This window comes from Hakea prostrata, chromosome 4 (assembly GCF_041222555.1).
Source record: "Hakea prostrata isolate BN-2017 chromosome 4, UWA_Hpros_2, whole genome shotgun sequence".
In the NCBI taxonomy this organism is placed as follows: domain Eukaryota; kingdom Viridiplantae; phylum Streptophyta; class Magnoliopsida; order Proteales; family Proteaceae; genus Hakea; species Hakea prostrata.
Genome location: NC_142603.1, coordinates 20,068,613 through 20,077,710, shown reverse-complemented (window position 1 = coordinate 20,077,710; position 9,098 = coordinate 20,068,613).

Genomic DNA, 9,098 nt, shown 5'->3' with positions numbered 1-9,098 from the left:
AGTTTGCAAAGTTGCAAAATGACAGCACCTTGCATCAGCAATGATTATTGAAGTCATGCTTGCATCAGCAATGGGGAATCAGATTATCTTTTCTCAATGACTGCCGGTCGTCAATTCCAACCAGATACGCCATAGTTTTCTACGACTAAATCTGAGTCATCCAAAGTTTTTATATCTGGATCATTCAGCTTCACAACAGGCAATCGATTTGTTAACCGAACTGCATGTAACTGAGAACACAGCCAGCGCTTGGTCTGGTCCTCTGGCAACATCCATGACTGAAGGCGCCCGCTCAAGCACTGGAACCAACTCTTCAAGTTTTTCCAAAATACAGGTAGATCTTAATCCCATCTTTGAAGGATCTCCTGCCATCATCGCTGATAGCTGGTACTCAGTCTCCAAGGGCTCTTCCAGGTGGTGATTCCAACTATGAAATCGTCAATTGATGCAATCGCTGCTACTTTTGTCCGCTGTTCCTGCCGATCCTAATCAAGTCAAGCAACTAATCGAACACAGAGTTAATAAGAAACGTACCCGCACGATAAGATTACTCAAGAAATAGTATTTAGGAATTGAATTGCACGACTTATGGCAAGGTCTGATCCCTATGAATTCACAATGCTTTATGATTGTTAAGGTTTAAGCACAAGGTTGCTTAAAGCATTACACTTTGAGTATCTAGATTGGAATACCCAACCGTTGCTTCCAGCTAGTATTTATAGACCAACACTAGGTTCTACGGTTAGTTGGACTCTCCCATAAAGGCCCATTACACCGTTGGATTGTAATTGATCCGATGGCCTATATTAGAACATACTTTGGGTATAACTCAAATATTTCAACCATATTTGAGTATGACTCAAATATCTCAACAATTTGTTCTCTACAGAGCTTTGTAGATCTCTCACTATCTGGATATGTTATTTAATGTCTTTCCTATAGATTATTTTATTATTATTATTATTTTTTATCTGAGGTTCATCCAGGCCAGCTTACGCGCACCTCAATTACATCCTTTGGGAGCTTTTTTATAATTAATATAGGTGGGGCTTCGCCGCTGGCCCCGAGGGGAGTCATACTCTGTTGGTCTCTTCCCTACGGATTTTCAAAACTTGAAAATAGAGGAGTGGAAGTTGTGGTTGATTTACCAAAACCTGTTTGTCGTTAGATTTTAGGGAGATTTCTTCCTATCTTAGGATTTGTATTTGCTACAAAGGCTACAGCTTGTAGTCAAGAGTCGATATTTTACCATGTGCTTAGAAAGTAATCGGACAGTGTGAAATCAAATGAGTGGATTTATGTTGTAAATATAACATTTTATTTTTATGTTCAAGGATTTAATAATTTACAAGTTTACAAAACTAAGCTCCTAACTGTGATGCCCCACACCTTTTTATATTATTATTTTGTCATTGTGTGGGAATGTTTCAATCCTCAAGATTATTAAAGGATTATGGTGGTTAGATCATGTGTCAATGGTTTAACCAAATGGTTTGAATGTAATTAAATGATAGCTCAAATGGAACTGAATTTCCAATTAGTATTTTGGTGGAGATCCGACATTGCTTATGGGTCCCACAAAGATGGAATTAGACTGAACTGAAAACAAGGAAATAATCAGTATAATTTTTTGAACCTGGAAGTATTAATATTCGCATCTCAGAGTGAGCCCTGCATAAGAAAATAGAGCGAGCCTGCAAGCCCATAAACTAGACTCATTAATATATGTATATATATTAGAATATAATAAATCATGTAAGTGGTATTATATATATACACTGCTAGACAAGTCCTAGGTATGACAACCAATAATCCAAGAAAGCGTCAAGGGGCACCATCGGAAATTTCCCATACTAGTCCCACTGATGTCCAAGGACAGAAATGTCAAAAGGACATACCCCAATCCCAAATCATACCTAATCAATCACAATCCCAATTCAGTCATATCACACACAACTGATATCTCATCAAATGAAAGAGTATACAAAGACAAGATCAAATGAATATACAACATACATGAATAAGAATCCATACATGATCAAGCATATAAAGTAAATACGAAAGTACGAACCTATTGTATTTACAGCAGTCATATCATAATAGAAACTATAACATCAGTAGCGAATCTAGGTGATTCCCAATTTAGAAATTAAGATTCACGCAATCTATGTTAATATGGTAACAACTGTCCTTACCTTAAATAAATTTGGAGATATTCCGGATGGACAAGAGGATGGATCCAAAGTTAGCAAACAAACCCTAGATAAGCATCATACAATCATTAGGAAGCAGTCCTAAAAGAATAAGCATCAAACGAATCAAAACGGACGAAGAAATCCCTTGCTGTCATGCTGGGTAGATTGGCTGGGTTGATTGGTCCAATCGACCAGGTAGTCTGCCCGGTGAACAGTACGCATCCAAAATCAGACTTTTTATCCGAAACCTATTCTACATGATCCGGAATGCTACAGAACTTGGAGGAAATGTCTAACATAGTATTATAAGAGTTTCTAGGATATGTTAGACATCAAACAATGATAAAAACCAATACTTACTAATTTAGAATCATACTTTCTAATTTGGTAGAAAACATAGTTTTCAAATGAAAACAAGCTATGAATGAAAGAGAAGGACTAGAGATGATGAGATCTCATTCTAGTAGATTAACACAGTAAATCAAGAGTATGAACAACTATGAAGATGCATCTATAATGCTAGAGAAATCATAATATGAGTATAATCATAGATTCATGAAGAAATCATAAGAATCATGGTTGAAAATGAATATGAAGATCATAGCATGAAAGAATGAATTGAGATTGTAAAAAAGATGTTTGCAAGGATGCAACATCTTCTTCATAATCTCAGTATAGAGAATGAATCATAGTAAGAGTAGATCAATACCATATTAGAGTGATTACTTTGATTGAAGAACAAGAGAGGAAATTTGAAAGTTGCAAGAGTTGATCTTCTTCCACACTATTGGAGGCTTGGGGAGGAGTTCCTTTCATTCTCTAAGTGTTTTGAAGGCAAGGGAAACTAAAAATATGAAGTCCTAAATAAATATAGCAACACAGACCTTTACAAGAGATCTTGCACGGATTCTGTCTCCTTGGGTTGATTGGCTAGGTTGATTGGCTCAGTCGACCCAGGTTGACAGCAAAGCTTGAATCAAGGATTTGAGGGCCTATCTCTTATCGGAATCAAACGAGCTTTTCACAACATGAACTATAACTCACCTAGCATGGGGAAATGCCTTCGAATCATGTCCCACCAACCTCTAAAGTCATCAACCAATATTCTCTTCATCGAGGTGCAGTCTCTTTTCCAAATCCAACAAGGTCTTCAAGTATGGGCATCATCGTCAATCTCCATCGGTTCAGAGTCGAACACCATGTCTTCTATTGATATGGCCCATAGTTGACTTTCACTTCTACTTCAGGTCTTCGGACCTACAAACAATAGAGTATCTTGGTTAAGTTTAGGGCCGGGTTTCACATAAGGCTAAGTGATAATTGAAATGCAAGAAGTACATTGAAATGGATAGGGTTCAGTAATGGTTGTAATGCAATATTGAAAAAGAATTAAAAAAAATAAATAAATAAAGAAAAAGAAGAAAAAAGAGAGAAAGGAATAAAATGATAGGTACTTAATATACCCAAATAGGAGATCATGAAGCAAGACTGAAAAGTGGAAAGATTGAGTCTGTGCTAATGATGGCAATCCATGAAGTGTACATGGCCTTGTGCCTAGAAGCTACTTTGGTGGTGAAGGGATAGAAGGCACTTTGGTGGTGAAGAGATAGAAGCCACTTCGGTGGTGAAGATAAATGTACATCCTCTGGATTTGCATAGGCTCAAGATTATAATGTCAGATAACAGAGATGAGAATAAATGAAAAGAAAATTGGAATGCATAATGCTCTATGACTTTGATGTGATAGTGGATGCATGATGAATTGCTTGACTTACATGGTTGTCTATAGCGTTTACTAGGCTGCAAAGCTCACTATTGTAAATGTTGACATGTCCCTAGATACATGACAATGGCAAGGGTGCCGCCACCCAACAACGCCTTTAAAGTAGAAGATGGAAATCCTTTTTCTTTTTGTTGTAACTGATGTTTGCTTAACTAGATTATGAATGTATATATTTCTTTCGAGACTATATGTACTTAACTAGATACTATTGAAAACTCAAACGTGAGCATAACAGGACTCGGACAAGTATACATATGTTTATGAGTCAAACTGTCAAACAAGTTTTCTATTTTTGTCCTTGGAAATGTTTAGTTTAGCATTATTTTTAGTGGCTATAAACAGATTGATAAAGAGAGGAACTGTCACATGCCCCGGTTGAATGTCCGTAATGTGGGCCCCACCAAGCCTGTGAAAACTGGGGTCATGACACTAACTCTACTTGACTTTAATCCCCAATTTTGCATACCCTAGCTGGAGACTAGCATTTCTTAGAGTTTGATTCTTCATGAGTCAACGATTTTCCCATACCCTAGAATTGCTTGTGTTCATTGCAACCTTGTTCATGGCCACTTCAATTGCTCAGTGTGGGTGAGGGCAATATGAGATGGATAAGTCTCTACCGTTCTTTTTTTTTTCCCCCTTATTTTATTTTATTATTATGTGACCCTTTGAAGTTGTACTAGAGAGCTCATATTGAATGGAGCATCAAAGAGGGTTTTCCCTAAGAAGGTTCGAACTAAAAATTGGTACTGGTTGTAAAACACCGACTAAATAATCTTTTGGTGGTCATTAGCCAACTATGTTCACAACTTGTGAAGGTAAACACAACTATTGGGAATCTAGTATGTCTAGATCTGTATCCTGGTTCCAGACGTGTCAAATCACTCTGTCTAAACTTAGGTAAGAGTGTAATCCTTATAGACTGAATTAGACGTGTACTGCAATCATCTAATTCAAGTACCTTTTTGTGTACTTATCTATATGGTGAATAAAGTATAGAAGAGAGAAGAATGGAATGTATTATTGTAGTTAATGAATCTAAGTACAAGGCTAGTATTATAAAAAGTACAAATATTTTCTAACTATATGACTATAGACATGTCTCTATAGGAAGAGGCAAGAGACCTAGTTTGCAACATATAGAAAAAAATTCCCAACAGGGTAGAGTTTTGGTAAAAATGTCAGTCAACTGATGATTTGAAGACACAAAACAAGTGACCAAGTGCCACTTTCTCCCAAACAAAGTGAAAGTCTATCTTGATGTGTTTCTTACGGGCATGAAAGACCGGATTAATGGTCTTGTGAAGTGCACAGAGATTGTCATAATATAGGATAGCAGGGGCTGGTTGTGGTATACCAATATCTCGTAACAAAAAGCTCAATCAACTTAATTCCACAGTGGTAGATGCCATAGAACAATATTCCGCCTCCGTGTTGGATCGGGTGATAGTGGGACATTTCTTTGCACTCCAAGAAATATAATTGGTACCCAAAAATGTACAAAATCCCGTAGTAGACCATCTACTATTTGGACATCCGTTCCAATCTGCATCCGAAAAACCATACAATTGAAAAGAGCTATGTTGGTGAATATGAAGCCCATGATCTAATTAAACTGCCTTTAACATAGCGAAGGATATGTTTTAGAAGCATAAAATCACCCATTGTGGGCTTATGCACGGCCTAACAAATGGTATTAACTAAATATCAAATGTCCAACCTAGTCATGGTGAGGTATTGCAACCGACCTACTAAGCTCCTAAAATGATACACATCAGAATATAAAATTTGATCAGTATTTTGATTGGATCGAGTCGCCATTGGTGTTGGCATCTTCTAAATGAGCTTTTTGAAGTAGATCACAAGCAGCATACTTCTTCTAAGATAAGAAAAACTCAGTATTTGTAGAAGAAACTTCTATGCCCAGAACCCAAATCTTTTATTGCAAAGGGTGCACCTAGCTTTCCAATAAACTAGGGGTGTCAACGGTTCAGGTTGGGGCAGTTTCGGGTTGAAAAACACTCAGCCCAAACATGGCCCATTAAGAAAATAACGGTTTCGGGTTAGTTTCAGGCCGGTGCAATTTGGGTTCGGGCTGAGTAACAGTTTTGACTAACAGTTTAGAATTGGGTTTACTAGCGGTATGTTTTGAGTACCTTGTTGATGTGTGAAATTTATCAAATGCATGTGAACACATATAAACATTAAGTTCTCTCCAAGTCTCTTGTGTTGGGTGTTCCAAAAAAAAGAAAAAAATCTACAAAGAAGTAAAAATTATAGAACTAATATACAAAAGAAAGTTCGCATCTATGAATTTTAATGGGTCTACTTATTCTCCTCCCCCTTCTTGACACTTGTAAAAATTGATCAAAATAAAGCATTAAAAGATTTTTAAATGATAATACACTTGCTAAATATTTACTAAGCCCATCTTCCAAATGGCGAAGGCTTTGACAGGCTTGTTATTATATTGTTAACATATAAGAGAAGAACTAGAATCTAGCCATTGACTAGATAAATAAACAAAGAGCTATCAAATGCACAACATACAAAGCCAAACTCCAACAAAAATGTGCTTAACCAGTCAAACCAAGCTCGTAGAACTTGTTGAAGTCCATAAAGCGATCGGTGTAACTTTCACACAATAGTGGGCCTTTTGTGGGTCATGGAAGCTAGGGGTTGGGTCATCTCACCCCTCCCCCGGTACCCTACCCACCGGTGTACCCCCAACGTCGTATCACCTCCCCTACATACTATCTGACACCTACATCGAAGTAATCTGTTTATGAAATATCTATGTATTTATTCTTTTTGCTCCCCTTTCTCCGTCTCTCTGTGCTTCCCTGCGTCTTGGGTCTTTTTCTCCCTTTGTGGCTCCTTGTGGTGTGTCTCTTCCCGCTTCCCTCTGGTCGCTGCTCGCGGCTCCCCTGGTCTTGTTTGTGGTCCCTCCCTTCCGGTTGTCTCTTCGCCTTGCGCTTCCTCTGGGCCGTCTGTTTCTCCTCGGTGTCTCCTTGTCTGGTGGTTTCGCTCGTTTCCTTCTTTGCGTTCCTCTTGCTTGTTGGCCTTTGTTTCTCTCTTGTTCTGTCTCTTTCTCTGCTTTGTCTCCCTTTCGGGTCTCTCCTCTCTCTTGGTTGGGTCCCTCCCTCCCTTCGGGTTTCCCCTCTCTCCCCTTTGGTTGTCTGCGCTTCGTTCCTCCTGCGTCTTCTCTTGGTTCTCGTCGTCCTCTTCCTTCCTCGTCCCCTCCTTTCCGGTTCCTTCCCTGGTCCTCTGTCCCGCCGCTCCCCCCTTTGTCTCCCTTGGTCGGCTCTCCGTCCTTTCCTTGGTTCCGGTCTTGCGCCCGTGGCCCGTCTCCTTGCCCCTCCTTGGCCCCCCTGTGTTCCGTCCTCTCCGGGTTGGTTCCGTCTTGCCCCTGTCCCCTTGCTCCCGGTCTTCGGTCTCTCCCCTCCGTTGGGTCCCTCGCTCCTCCCCCTCTGCTCCTGTTGTCTCCCTTGGGGTGTCCGGGCTCTCCCTCCCTTTTCCCGTGTGTCCGGCTGTCGCCCTCTCCTTCCCCCTCGTGCTCCTGCTCTTCTTCTCCTTTGGTCTCCTTTGGGATCTTTTCCTTTGTTCTTGGTGTTCTCTGTCTTCTTGTGTTGCTCTTCGTTTGCCGTGTTATCTTGTGATCTATTTGGAACTATTTGTATTCTTGCTGTTCTGCTTCTTGTTTGGTCCTCCTTCCTTTTATACTCGCGATCCTGAATCGTGTCTTGGCCTTGGGGGTCCTCGTTTCCTTTGGGTCCCTCGTTGCCTCCGCCCTCGGGTTGCTGTCTCTTGGTCGTGGTTGGTCGTGGTCCTCGCCTCCCCTGCGTGCTTGATCGTTTTGGTTGTCCTTTGGTGGTTCGGGTACTTCGGGTGCTCTCTGTTTCTGCTTGGGGCCTCCCTTCTCGGTTCGCCCTTGGACGTTCCTTAATCCTGGTCTTGTGGTTTGTAGAAAACGGACAGCATGGAGATGGATCTTGCTTTTGGTTGCTGAAACTGCTGGTCTTCTGGTATGGCTTGAGCTGATCTTGGTACCTACCTTTGTACTATCATGCTCTGAGAACACTGTGGTGAGAGACAACTAGATTCTTGGTTTGGTCATGAGCCCCTTCCCTACTGTTATGAGGTCCGGTCTTCGTTGGTTCGAGTTTCTGGTTTGTCATGATCCTTCGCTTGCTGTCTGGTTGATCTTGTTCTGCCTTTAATCCTTAGGATGATCATGAGAACTGTTCGTAGATGTTTGCCGAGGATGCGTCTCTTCTCTGTCTCAACTCAAAGGAAAGAAACAGTGTAGGAGAGAAGGAGAGTAGCTCCTTTTGTGCAAGAGGTTCGCGAGTCCGCCAGAAACTCCAGGATGCAGAGGTGACTTGCGGGTCTTTGTCTGCTCCGGGGGTTTGGAGGCGCATACGGTGGACTCGAGGTTAGGCTTAATAGAGCAAGAATCACCTATTGCCAAAGACCCCATTGGTCGGTGGTTGGTCGTCTGCCCGCCGACCAATCCGCCTGCGTGGGCCAACGGGTTGAGGCCCGATCAATCCAAACCTGGGGTTTTGCCCGTCGTGACTTCCTGTGGTAGTGCCTTCAAACCAAGATGAGTCCTCCGTCCTCACTTTGTCTTCATCGTTCTGTTTCCTTGCACCTCATCATCCCTTCTGGTTCGCCGTCCCGTCCTCTCGGGTGGCCCGCTGCTTCTTCTTTCTTCGGGTCTCGGCCTCTCGGTTTCCGGTCGGTTAGGGCTGGGTTTCCCATCATCTATACTGGCATCTTCAACAACCCATGTAAAAACACATTTTTAACATCTAATTGCTGAGTTGTCCCTTACAACATGGTGGCAATACTAAGCACAGGCCGAATCGAACCAGACTTTATAACTAGACTAAAAGTCTCATAAAATCTATCCCTTCCTGCTGGGTAAAACCATGTGCAACAAGGCGAGCTTTAAGCCTTTCAAGTGATCCATCAACTTTAAGTTTAGACTTAAAAATCCACTAGCAACTAACCACGTTCATACCAGCAGTTCGAGGCACTAATGACTAGGTTTTATTTTGGTCCAACGCCTTCATCTCTTCTTGCATAATAGAGAACCAACCTGGGTTAGCCAAAGC